Source organism: Aythya fuligula, chromosome 3, assembly GCF_009819795.1.
Source record: "Aythya fuligula isolate bAytFul2 chromosome 3, bAytFul2.pri, whole genome shotgun sequence".
Taxonomy (NCBI): domain Eukaryota; kingdom Metazoa; phylum Chordata; class Aves; order Anseriformes; family Anatidae; genus Aythya; species Aythya fuligula.
The window spans coordinates 72,547,205-72,562,214 of NC_045561.1; positions in this window are offsets into that span (position 1 = coordinate 72,547,205).

Consider the following 15,010-nt stretch of genomic DNA (forward strand, 5'->3'; position numbering starts at 1 on the left):
GGAAATTTTCCATTAAAAAAAAAAAAAAAAAAGCAATGTTTTGCAATGTAGTTTGTATTTTCTCTTTAATAACTGGGTTCTAAAACACTTCCATCCTCATTTTGGCCATAATTTCCATCTGTGTCAACTGTTGCTGTGTGGCATGGCCTGAAGAGAACTGGTGGCACAATTCTTCTGCCTGAAACCTGTCAAAGCAGCAGTGAGAAGTTCATCCATAACTTCATACCAGGCAGTACAGCTGGCAGCAAAAATACCAAAACCACAGAGGAAATGTAATGTTCAGAATCTGTGACTAGCATCTTGAGGGAACACAGAAGTTATCATATTCAAAAGTATTGAAACATACTATTCAAAAGTGTCCCAATGAATTTCAAATCTGCAACTTCTTTTTTTTTTTTTCTATTTTTTTTTTCTTTTCCTTTTTATTTTTTTTTTCAAACTTGAAATCTAAATATCAGAGTTCAGTATTCTTAGCTGGACTGACTTGTTTTGAAATGTTTCATTTAGACATTTCATGTCTGGAAATAAAAATTGCAAAATGAAAAAAGTTTTTTTTTTTTTTTTTTTTTTCATACAAAATATATTGCTCTGAGGTAGGCCTTATTAAATATCAGAGTAGTAGATGGGTTGGTGTTGTGGTTTTAATAATAATCACATCATGTTTGTTCATATAACCAAAGATACAAAATTTATCGCAGTGTAAGGATATGAGATAAAGAATAGTTATGGCCATTGTAGAAGAGAGATAAAGTTACTCACTATTATTTTTCAGACAATGGGACAGTTTAGAGAGAGGAAAGCTGCACAAGTATAAGGGGACTGATAAATCAGCGTGAAGAGTCCCATTTCCTCTGGTTCACTGCTTTTCTACTCATTCTTTTCTAACCATGCAATCCAAATTTATAACCTGGACATATCTGAACTTCTGACTTATGTCTAGATAAAAAGGGAAATTCCTATATTCTCAAAACAATTGAAAGTCTTCAGGCTTAGCAATACTACAGCTTTATATCTATAGAACATGCATTTAATTGAAAACACTTAACATGACTGTTACATTGTGTCTTAATGGACTAACATATTGTCAAGCTGCTCCTAGCATTGGGACTGGTGTAAAACAATTACCCACAGGTCAGGCTAACTTCAAAGGAAAGCCATCTCATTAAGATGATTGTTGGAAACACATCTCCCTAGGTGCTAATGGTGTTTCATTCTTTTCAGTTCCTAACACAACCAGTTTGTTTGCTCACACAGTTAATTTTGTGTCTGCAATGGAAAGAAATGACATTTTGAAAGAAATAAGATTTTAAAATAAATCTTAAAAAGATGGAACAAAAACCTCATATTAAACCTGAAAATGTCAGTACTTACAGATTTTACTGACATGAAACTGCAGATTTAAGAGTGAGAGAAAAAAGCTTTTTTTGTATATATGTATATTTTTGTTAAAGATATTACACAAACAAAATTATCAAAATTATTTGATAATCATTTTGTTTTGTAGTTTTCCACTAGCATCATAATTCCATTAAACAGTTTATTTCCAACTTAAGAATTTTCATTTTACAACATTTTTGTGCTATTCTTTATACCTTGACTTTGCTCATTCTGAACATTACAGAGATTAAAATATCTGATACCATATAACCTGTAGTCTTCCATGGACAGACCATGCTTCATGATCGCTTATCACTAGAAAGGATCTCCAACTAGATATCTGTTTTCAATTGCCGTGTTTTATGACAGGTCAGGAAAGCTCTATTTCTTAACAGGATATTCTTTGGATCCTTTTCTACAAATAAGTGGGCTAGATACAAACCAGCTTCCAATCTTTAAGCCTTTCCAAAGCTGTAGTTAAAGAGCTGTCAAAGGAAGCAATCAATCACTCTGGCTGAAACTGCGAGAATACATCTTCACAGCTGAGAAATCACCTTACCTCTTGCACACAAAGTAGTTAAATGGTTCCTGCTTCATCATTTGCATATCTAAGGAAAATTCCTTTTCTAGATGTTCTGTATGAAGATGATAATCTGGTCATCTGTGCTCTGCTATGTCTCATAGTACTTATTATTAAGACACCTATGAAATTATTATTTTTTTAATCCTGGTATTGTTTTCTCCCACACTTTTGTGTTCTTTGAGATCATAAATAGTATATTAACTAACTGAGGAGATCCAAGTACAAATGTATGTATGATAAGTATTAAAAAGTAAATATTAGAAACCCTTCCCTAAGGTTAGATATCTCTGTGAGAATTTTCTTGATTTCTTCAACAATTAATTTTGGAAAAACAGCACATTCTGAGAGCTAATACTGTAGTGTTTGCTTGTCCTGTAGCTTTTTACAGATTTGTCTGCCTTTTTACTTCTCCACCTGGGGTTTAACAACTTTTTAGAATTTAGCGATGCTTAACACAAGGGCTGCACTAAAGATGTACGAATTTTATTTCATGAAAGCAAAATAGTTTTTGTCATCTAAAATCTGCTTGTTAGATGAAACGTTAGATAAGTGAGGGGAAAAAATAAAAGTGAAGGACCCTGTTCTTTGTTGCAGTTATATTGATTTCTGTGTGTGCAAACTAATAGACATTTAACTGAAATAAAGCTCTTGCCAGAATTTCCAAAGGGAACAATATCTGGTCTGCATTGAGACCAATGTGTAATCTGAATTCAGCAGTGTCAATATTTCACCTAAATATTTCAATACACAGCTTGGACATCTGCCTATTTTCTCTTAAGAGAAAATTAAGACACTTGTGTCTCCTACACACCCACCATCATTACTTAGCTAATGAAGCTCCTGTCACTGTTCTGGAAGGGAGTCAGTCCCAGTATTATTTCCTGTGTTCACTAGAATTGCTCACTGCAGAAGAGAACACCAATTTCAACTTTTTAATCCCTACATTCTGAGTTTCATGAGCTTAATTTTACAGTGGGAAGATAATATGTGGCAGAAATGTCTTTTACCAGGAGAAAAAGTTGGGTGATATAGAAGTCTTGAACTATTCTGCTCTCATTTCATAGTTTCATGCTGGTCATTATAAATCATTGTGTTTCAGGTGTAGTATATTAAATACCTTTGCGGGGAAAAAAAAAAGTGTACCTTTCCATTTCAGGTACACCTGAAATATAATGATTTCTCTCTATATATATACAAATATTATATATATTAGTATATATTTAATATATATATATTTGCATAACTTATTACTTTTAAAATACACTACAAAAAGAGTGAAACTCTGCAAAAATAAGAATGACACTCTACCATGAAAATCTCAAAAGACAGATGTGTGTAGAAGTTAAGGAACCACATCCTAATCTTTCTCTTATATGCAAATATTTTTTTTCCTATTGACAATGACATATCTTGTCATCTCAAAAAAAGCTTCTTTCTGCTTCCAACAAATAAGGATATGCATTACATAACCTATTAATCTTCCTCACTATATAAAGGCAAGCCTCAATGACTCTTAGAAGAGTTAAAGATTCAGAATTGATAGGCATGCACAAGCAAAGTTCATAGAGGGCAGGTAGGGAAAATGTAAGACTATAATAACTTTAATAAAGCCATCTTAATCTTTCTCTTTTCTCCAACTATGATGAATATATGGCGTAAGTGAAAAAGTAATTAGAAAAAAGAATCATGATTGTACCTGTGTAATCAATAGCTTACTAATGGTGTGCAATTAAATGATGTATTTCAATAGGAATATAGAAAACTGTTGTATATTACTTATATATTACCAGTTTATGACTAGTTAACTCAGCTAGTGTCTAGTGCAAAAGACATATAATTAAGATAAGTACCTGGTACTCATTTTGACACTTCTTTTCCCCACATGATTACCAGACAAAATGAGACTTTCTTGGAGAGCTTTATTAAGGTAAATATTCATGATGAGTTTAAGAACACAAATACTTTGGCAGGAGACAAAGAGTCTGATTAAATTAATCATTCTTACAAAGCTGAAGTGTTATGGTCATCTGAAGATTGCTAACAAAAATATATGAATACTTTAGAGAGTGAGATCACAACTACACATACTGAATATGTTTTATGTGTAACAGATGTACTAAATTTGAAAATAACATTTTACATGTAATTTATACATATGCATAGTCAACATCTCCAAATATACATATTTAACTCACTATATATGTTTAACTCTTTAATGATTCTATGTTTTAAAAACATGAACTAACATAAGAATTTATCATTACAGAAGTCATTGAAAAACTCAGTGAACTTTGTAGATTAGTTTGAAAAAAAAAAAAAAAGAGATGAAGGTTTAAGCTTTAGCGAATAGCTAAACTCAGTATTCAATCAAGAATTTTTCTGAGCTTTTTCTTCAGCTAATGAATAGCATGACCTCTTCTTTTCCTGGGTTAATTATTGTAGATATCAATCATATGTATGGATTCTATAAGCAGACTCTCTAAGATCATAGATACATTCAATCATTAATGCTAGAAAAGACCTCTGAGGTAATCTAGTCTAGCTGTCTCCCAACAACCAATATTACCCTCTAAACTGTGATTCGACAACCCTGGTAGCTGAGATCTTGGTGGCTAGATCAGCTTTACTCATATTTCTCAGCAATGTGACCACCAGAGCACTCTCAATCAGACACCTCACACTACAGAGCATTAGGATTTTGTCTCTGAGCAGCAATATTGTGTTGCTCCAAGCAAACAAGAATGTAATCAAAAAGGCAGCAACAGTGACCACCCTGACCAGGGTGCACCACCCAAGAAGGACCAAGGTAGTGAAAGCCCACCAGATTCCTGGGTTTTGTCTAAATGGAACCCTGACGCAATGGGCAAACAATGAGTTGAGGGGGGCCAGATGAGGCTAGTCAAGGCAGATCCACTCACTCCAATCAGCAATTTTGTGTGCACAGAAGAAATTTATTTTGATGTTACTATACAATTAGTAATACTGCCTGTACAATTAAAACACTGCTTGCCCCTGTCTCTGCTATCCTGACTCACTAACTGCTTTTTTGGTGTTGATCCCGGACCTTGTAGGTCATTTTACTTCCAGTCCTGTTTCAGGGCCTGTCTCCTTTCATTCTGTATGGATTTCCTGGCTGGGATCTGACTCATCTATTGTATTGCCTGGGACCACTGAGGGATGCTGTCCCTACCAACATATGCTGTCCCTACCTTGGATACTGCACCCCAAAAGAAAGGACACAGCCTATGCTTCACCCTTGGTTCATGGTTCATCCTGCCCAATAGTGCAGCCTCTGCTGCTTCCTCACATGAGCTATAGCAACCAGTACGCCAGTATGTGTCTACAGTTAGGCAGAAATGGAGCAAGAACTTCACATTCATGCAAATACGATCTATTTATATAGTTGCAAATTTGACAAGCAAGTTCTACAGAAATTCAAGACTTGAATCTGAACTGAAGTGGTTGGGTTTACTCTATTTTATGTATTTTTATCAAATATATAACATTTATATTTTTGAATTTAAACTCAGATACAATTATCTATTTTAATTTTTTTGTATTAAAAGAAATATTGCTAATTCTTTTCTGTGCAGTCATCTACAAATTTTCCATTATAGTCAGAAATATCATCCCTAGACAGACTGTGTCTAGAGATAGTATTTGGATGGCTTCAGTGCTCAAATCACACCTTGGCATATGCACTACATAAAAAGAACATGTCTGGCTACCAGATTGTATTTGTAATAATGGTTTGTCATTTATTATATTCAAAATTCCTGTTTAGGGGTCTGCAGTGTCTACACAGTAAATTTATGGGTACTATTTTATTTATTTATTTATTTACTTACTTACTTTTTTTTTTTTTTTTTTTTTTTTCAGATGATATTTCTAAGGGCTTCTTTATTATTGTTTTTATTTCTTAGTATATATATGTTTATGCTGGCTGCTACCTTTTTAGAATATTGCTTTAAAACAAGACTTAAAACCTCTTCTGATTGATGGATGTGATTTTGTAGCCTAAAAACAGATGTTATTCAGATACTCTGTTTTTAAGTTTGCAACCAGTGTTTGTTCATCATTTCTTCTCTTTATAGCCCTGTTTTAGAATTTAATTGAATACAGTAGTATTGTATAGCCCCACATCTCCAAGATCAAAGAATAATTTTCACATGATCATCTACACATCTACAATCTGGTAAATATGTTGACTTTACCTTGGTACATATCACAGATATTTGCACAACCTTATCTGTTCTGTTCCTTGGGAGTGAGGATTATCAGCCACATAGCCCACAGTGTTCTAACACGGGCCTTGAAAATTTATCATACCCTTGATCTGCCATTGATAAACTCTGACAAATGTAGGTAAGATAGTGATCACATACTATTGCAATTGGGGATACGCAAGAGATAACTCTTTGTTTCATGTTTCCTATTATCTCTTTCCAAACACACTGCTATAAACCAAGATAGTCCTTTAAGGCTTTAAAGCACAGAAAATATAGAATCAAAGCAGTGTCTTCTAAAACCATATACAAATATAGTAAGTTTAGAAATAAAGATTTTAAAGGAAATCAAGGCAAGTTTAAAAATCTCAATTCTTAACACCAGTCAATTTTTTTTAAACACAATTTTTTTCCTTCCCTGTTTACTTTCACTTTGTGCTGTCCCCTGTTCATGCCTTCATCCCTCTGTTTTGAGTGGGAGCTCCTCCAACCAAAGTCTTATAACACATTCCTCTTGTCCTATTCCCTGTCAGGACAGCAGCTGGGTTTCCAGGTGTTCCCCTTAAGCAATATTCTGTAGCTTTTTTGTTTCACAGGAGTTTGGTCATAACTATGAGAGATTGGCACACTCTCATGACAAACATCTTATAAGTTAGATTGTTTCTATAGGAAGTTTTGTCTCATTTATTAAAAATAGTGCTACATTAACATCAGTATTTCTCCAGCTTTTGGTTATTACGTCTTCTTTGTTCTTGTTGCTGATACTTTCTTACCATCTTCATTTTTCTTTTGCAGAATAATTTAATGTTCTGTGCTCTTCTCTGAGTGAAAAACAAGAATTATCTGGTTCTACTGATTGATTTTTTTTTTTTTTTTTTTTCATTCTGAATACTTTGCAACTTCTATAATGGTATAAGTGTGCTTATTTCAGAAAGAGTATGATGAGGGAAGTGATGTGGTATCACTACTAGGTGAGACAACAGAGGATGGCTTAGAATTTTATTTTTATTAATTTATTTTGCCTAGCCACTACCCAAATGGCAAAAGTATAAGGGAGGACAAATCCAAATAACAGTTACCATAATTCAGTCAGTGATTTTAAAAACTCTGACTAAACTCTTTGCTCTTTAGAAAGCCTCAGAAAGCAGTAGTGGGAGTATGCTACTTCTAGCTATAGATTAATTTACACACTCTTCAAAGTACGTGTTAAGATGCCTTGCTGTAACATATAAGCATCCACCTTTATAAAGGTAGTAGAACCATTAAGGATCTCCATCCATTTCCAGTCAGACTGTCTTGAAGACAAACAGTGAGTTTGCTGCAGGCTCTATGGTGAAGTGGACAAGGATTTGCCCTTGGAAACTGATAGTTACCAGCCCCTCTCTGCACTTCACAGCTGGATCTGGTCCTAGGAGAGCTGACCTGAAGCCCTAATACAAAGAAGATATCAATGTGTTGGTGAGGTGTAGCCCTCTGAGCAGTTCCCTAAGGATGCTCATGAACAGAAGCACACAGCATTGGGACTTTTACAGGGATGTGGGAATATCACTGGTTAAAATTGTAATCTTTAAACACCAGTTAGGGAATAGACCGGTAGTTTGTTGTTTAGAAAAGCCCACTCTTCAATGTGTTGTGGACTAAAAGGCATGGAGAAGTGTCTCTATGGCCTAACATGTTCAGTTAGACCTCAGAGTTATGAGGGGAGGAATGAAGGTGTTTTGTGAACATAAGAGAAAGAAGGATCCAAAGAGCTGCATTTCTCCCGAAACTGGGTGAGATATAGTTGCTGTCTACCAGTTGCTGTCAGATGTCACATTGATGGAACCAGTGAGGTATATTAAATACCAGAGTTTCAATGAACTTTTCAAAGTAGTAACTTGAATACAGACTGTCTAACACTGGGACTCTGATAGTTCATTTGCTGTAGTCAAGGGTGCCCTCAGAAACTGCATTTTTAAGATGTCAGAGATGACCTGTACAACAACTGTGTGGTGTATTTGTGTTTTTTGTTTGTTTGTTTTGTCTTGTTTTTGAATTAAAATTTATTATCTACCTCACTTCCTTGGGCAGAGTTCTTGTCTAGAAAAAAAATTGGGTAAAGATGTCAGTGTCTGCATGCAACTGGAGATGGGGAAGAGAGGTATCTTGGAAATTAAGAGAATGGGATGGCTGATCCTATGTATGAGGGATGGTGACAGATCTACCAGCTGGGAACTCAGCTGTGCTGCCTGCATGGGTCTCCTAATATCATCTCTGGTGCCAAACGGACACCTGACAGCAGATCTGAGGCGGACACCAGACTTGGGTGCAATGTTGGCACAGTGTCAGAGGCACTTCTTCCCATTTTGAGTTTCACCATTTCCTTGTACTGACCTATCTGAAACCTGTGAGTGCTAAGTTGTACTCTCTAAGTGATAGGGTTGTGAATGCTGAAGGGTGGGTGTGTCTTTTGTGTGGAACAGTTCAGCAGGGTCTAGATGGTAAAGGAACAAAGTCATAACTAGTTAGTTTGAGTGAAAGATTGACATATAGATAATGTTATGGGGAGGGCATGTAATTCTGTAAGCATGGGTGTAGTTGTGTATGGCTCTTGGGATTAATTACAGAAAGGTGTTTATAATTTCGTAGCTGTTTATTAGTATTTCCTATGTTTCTTATACTATGCTTTCTTTATTGAATCATTGTCATTGAATTTTAAATGTATAATTTCCTGATTGACAGTAATTGTGTCATTAATAAACTTTGTACAACTCAAAAATAAAGTCCAAATATAATCATATGTGATAACATTTTGCTTTCTTTTCCCTTTTCTGTATCATCCTGTGTCTGTATTCCATCATTGAAACTCCTAAAAACTTGTTGCTTGAAACAAACAAACAAACAAATAATGGGTGTTAACTATGCCTCTTAATGTGATTATTGAGAGCTGTTTGGCTGTCTAAATGCAGGTGTCCACTTTATACGGAACTTAGGAGTTCCCTAGGCTCTGTGGCCTGGGTTTACTAGATCTCCATGACTATGTAAGGAGCTTAGACATCTAGCATGTATGAAGACCTCCTTTATATGACCTCCTGTCATGTAGGTCACTGAACCTGGAGTTGAATCCCAGCTCTTACTGTCATTAAGTATTCCCTAGAAAGGACAGAGTTTATTCCTGCAGATGAGTTTTGGGGAGTCTTATCTTCATTTAACCTGTAATATTTCATTAATTGCATCAATAGTGAGCATTGGGTATTCAAATGTGGTAAGTAGAGCTTGCATTGCAAGAATCTATTGTTTCCCATCTGTGTTCTACAAAAGAGCTGAACTGTCATCTAGGTTTTGATCATTACCTAATTGGGCTTTATTTATTTATTTACTTACTTCCAATGGGAAATGGGTCCCTTTTGGGGGTAAATAAAACAACACTGACAGGATTTTTGTGCTTTTATTTTCTAAAGCTGTTAAAAGGCAAGCCACCACCAGTCAAATACCACTTGGCAGAAGATCAGAAAGCGGTGTGCATGCCCCTCAGTGACATTGCTACTTCACAGCCTCTGCCACGAGAGCAGACTGACAAGAACTGGAGCTTGTGCTAATGCATTTTCATCTTCATGAAGCTTATTGTTGTTCAGACGTGTCCCAGAAACTTAAAGACTGCATTTTGGTCTGCCTAATCTTTTGGGGAATGCAGGTCAGCCTAAAGCAGGAGCAAAATCTATGATCTTCAATGCAGACTTGCACACAGTGCAGGAAGTTCAGGATCACAGCAGATAAATAGAGACCAACAATACTGACAGAAACACAAGAGAAAAAAGAAAAAATAAAAAAAAAAAAAAAAAGAGAGAGAGAGAGATTAAAAAAGAGAAAAGAAGAGAAAAAAAAAGAGAAAAAAAAAGTCAGATGTGCATGACAGAAAAGCTTGTCTGATGACTGACATGCAGTGGCTCACATTTTCTTTTCTGCGGATGTCTGAGATGTGATGGATAGTTGCTATAAAGGTAAACTGTAAGAGTTGTATAGCAAATTGGCACTTTTGGTTTTAAATTATTGTTGTTTTTCAGACACTCAGGAGCATTTTGATATGATGAGTGATGTACTTTGTAAAGACAAAGGAGTGGAGGATATCTTCATCTGAACACTGCCTGCATTTGCAAGTTCACCTGACATGTTGCTTGATGGACTCCTGTTATCTCTGGTACTCTTTGGAGATGCAGCAATAGTTGGAAATGTGTATCAACAAAAACTAGTTTTATTGTAAGTTCAGCCAGAAAGCAGTGGTTGTATAGTTTCATGACTGACGTCCCCAGAAATGCTGCCTAGCAACACCACTCCATCACACCAAACATGGTGCTCATATGTAGGGAGAGCAAGGGGACACGAATGGGAGGAACCTTTATCTCTTCAGCTTACTGAGACAAAATGGAATTCTATGAAGTGGAAACACTGTAAAAAAGATCTGGCCTTTCAGAGTATTTCCCTCGCTAATTATTGAATTAAAATATTAGCAATAAAAAGCATTAGCTAAGAGGATGTGCAAATAACATGAGATGTTAATATATGGAGGGCTGCTCTTGGGAAGAAGGCTTATGATTTCCATACTGTCTCTTGCTTCCTCCATTTTTTCCAGCCCTCTGGGGTGACTCTGGAGGCTGTGGAGAACCAGCCTCTTTTCTAAGGCATGATTGTATGGCCACTTACACAAATATACTGACATTACTCAAGCTAGGAGTGCTAGTGGGAAAGAGACTTCCATTTGAGGGTGGACTCCTTAAAAACTCTGTGGTGTCATAGCACCTGAGATGAAGTGGTTTCACTGCCTTAATTGAGCGTGGGTAAATAGAGTACGGACATAAAGTGTTCTCACTCTCCTGTCTCTTGGAGGAGTGCCAGACATCCATCAGGCTCTACTGTGACTAATGACATGGACTAAACCTACTGAATTGTGGTATCCACTTATATGTTAATGTCAACAATGTATATGGAAGATGGAAAAATAAGTTTTGTTGTATCTCACATTTCTGACAGTTTTCCCAATTGTTGTTTTGGTGGCTTATAATAGTTTTACTATGTACTTGGCAAAGTCAGTAGTTGAAAGACATTATTAGACTGAATTCTCATCTCACATTGGTCTGCATTTGTTTCCTCTCCTAGATAAGGACTTCCATTAGATGTGAGTCCAACAGCTTTACATTAAAGTGTGTGAAGCAGTGATTGTAACTGACTCTACAAACTGATACTATACTTAGACATTTCAGATAAACATCAAACATTTTAATATATCACCAGAAATTAAATATATGTGTATATCCATGCAGAATGAAATGTGCAATTGTGGAAAACATCATGCTATTGACATAAATACAAATATTATTCAAAAAGTCTTGATGTACTGTTCAACTTTGTAAGACAGTGCTTCTTAAGGGATCTTGAAAAAGCCATCTGTAAGATGAAATGCATCATGTCTGGGAGAAGATCAGAAGCTGAACAAACTGAAACTGTTTATAGTCATAAAATCACAGAAGTTGAAAAAAAAAAAAAAGTGAATGTTGTTGGGATTTACATATCTCTTTCATGCTCAATTTAACAGATAAACTTTTCTAATACCATTATTAAAGAAAAAAAAAAAAAAAAAAAACAAAAAACTTTTCTGATACCTTTATTAATGAAAAATGAATTTAAGTGATGATTCTGTGAATACTGCCAGATTCTAAACATGCACTTCCCTCCCCATGAAAAGCCTTTAAACTATAGCAGAGTTAATTACAATTAATTACCTCATAGTGCTCAGGAGTACCAATACATTCTTTTATTTGTGCCGTATTTGTGCAGGACAGACTTTTATTTCAGATCTATAATAATCCAAAGCTTTCTGCAACTCCACCTAAATGTTCGTGTGATAATCTAGGTGATTTTGTAAGGCTCTTGGTTCTGCCCATTTTGTGTAGGAGGGACATATTTCTCTATTAAATACAATCTTTACTGACTGCCACTATGGTTTGAGACGCTAATTTTCTCTGAAAACACTATACAGTCTGAAGCCTGCAAATATTTCGTCAAAGGCTGAACCAGAAGATATGCTTGTTTTTCTTAGTGACACTTCACGTCATGAAAAGAAAAGAGATTTCACTGAAGAGTTCCAAGTTTTGGGATTGAGCTTTGTCTCTTACCTGAAACATTACCTTAATGTGTGACTCCTGAATCTGTTGAAAGTATCAGCTAGAAGGTATGACACATAACCTGTAGGATACCCACTGCCTTCTGAAGTGGCAGCTAGAGCAAGGTTTCCTAAAATGTCTAAAATCCTGCTGAGCAGTTATATTAACCCACCCAGCTTGCTCCCTGTCATTGTGGACTATCTCTTCAAGCTGAAGGGTTCCTTCTGTAAAGCCTGTATTTGGCTTTACCTGAATTTGGTGATAGTCCAGGTGAGGGAACAGGGACTATAATTCAAGAAGTTGCAAGGGTTACTAGATCCTGTAACTTGGTTTTACTGCTTTAATACATGCTCCCTACTTGTAGGACACACACATTTTTAACTGCAAAGCAAAAACACAATGAAGAAATAATAGAATATGCAACTGAATCAAAGGATTATAATTTTTCCTTATCACTGGCTTCAGCAAGTTTGCACAGTTTTAGGATTGGGTCTGTACCATTAATCAGACAGATTCAAACAGCTTATGCAGAGAGTTCATGCCCAAGGACCTGTGGCAAGGCACCAGCCCATGACAAACATTTGGCTTCTCCTGCTTGGATCCTAAGGAGATTTCTGCTCAGTTGTGTTACTGTCCTCTTGGCTAGAATTGGGAAACTCCATCTTCTTCCTTGAGATCAAAAAGTATACTCCTTAAAATTCAAACTGTGTTTAAAGTTGTTGCTGTCAGACTAAAACCAAAAAAGGCTGTTTCCTTACCTACCCACATGTCTCTTTTCACGTGGATTTATTTTTTGCTTGACTTACTGTAAACCTCATTTTTCCTGAGTAAGCACTTTCCATAAAAATGTTTCCAGATGATTTGTTATTTCTTTCCTATTCATTCCCAGATGTGCATATACCAGTGATTACTATTATGTGCCTGACTTTCTAGAATACTTATGAATTGTGGTTTTGTAGTTTTATCATTTATTATTCCTGGACCAATTTTTCAGTCAGCATAGCTTCATTGATTTCACTGGTGCTGTTTGACAATTTGAACCATTAGAATATATTTCATTTGAGGATCTGATTCTCTATAGAAATCATCAACAACAGGCTGCTGTAAAGTGTAGTTATATGTATTTGAAACTGAATTAAGATGCTGATACAACAAAACAAGTTACAGAAACATTTAAGTTTTATAAGGCTTCAAATGTGGCCATATAGGCAATGCTACTTAAGTAGGTGTTTTAGTGTTCTGCAGGGCATGATCCAAATATCTTTGATAAAAAGTCCATAAACCTTACTAGGATCTTCCAACCGAACAGTAAATACAACATGCAAAGCACAAGTACTAACATAAACAGAGAAGGTGTCATTAAAAAGATCTGATTAAAAGAGGATAATACAAAAGTGCTTTGCCATTCTGACTCTCCCTTCCTGCAAATGAGGATCTTGAATTTTGAGTGAATGGAGAAATGTCTTAAAATAAGGCAAATTTTATTTATTTATTTATTTATTATGTGTCCTCTGGAAATGAAAACATCCTAAAAGTGACATTGTAAAGGTCAATAGAGCTCCAAACCTTTACATCAAACTTAAAAGTGAAGCTGACAGATTTGCTGGATACTTGTGCTGGTCTAATAGGTCTAGAAGATGTAAATTGTGGGAGAAGCAGTCCCAAGTCTAACTAAAGTGAGAACAAGATATGAGCCAGAGTCTGGATGGAAAGTGCAAGACTCTGTGGTAACACTAAGAATAAAATATCAGCTGGACATTAAGTTCTTCAAGATGCCCATTTTTTTCCCTCCATTTTATTTGTTTGTTTGTTTGTTTGTTTGTCTTGCATAACCTGGATTCCAGTTAGTTACATAATTTACATAGGGAAGAAAAAAGTGCAGTTATCTAAAAATGTCCCATGAAAATAAGTAAACAGTATTTCTGATCAATGTTTCAGATTGTTTTGTACTTTCGGTCAATGTAAGCGTTTTGATCACTGATTACTCCAGCAGTAGTTTAATGAGGCCAAATAATGGGTTGATTTTAGATATAATAATGAATTCTTTTCGAAGCTGTGAAGTCTGAACCAGTGAGATAAGGATTAAACTAGGTTTCATCTAACACTTCTGGTTCTTAATTATAAGACTTACAGGGAAATGGAGTGTTATTAATTCAAGTTTTACTCCATGCATTGGCAAATATTGCTTTGTTTTAGCAGATGCTATTTAATTTTATCATTGCTCAGTAAAGTTTTATACAATTTTAATTATATTTTAATATACAATTTTAATCATCAAAAGAGAGCTCTTGCAGAAAGTCTTGTTCAGCAAACTGCTCAGGAATAGTAATATGAGTTTAAAAGAAGGACCAGTGATATGGAAGGTGTCACATTTTCTGTATAATTTATACGTGAACTATACATCCCAAGCATTTCCCTCTATCTACCTTCCAGCATTTCATGCTTGTGAAGATATTTACAGATTAGTTACTGTTATGTTTATTAAAATTTAAATTGTATAGTTCCTGATTCTGAGGATTAATTTTTTTCAAATATGACTAAAATAATTACAGTTATTATCTATATCAACTTATTTGTTAAGATGCATTTCTAGAGCAGGGACAGAAAGACACTAGTGAGCAAGCTGTAACCAAGTTTTATCTTAACTTGTATATAGCAGTGTAAGAAAAAAGTAAATTGTTTACATT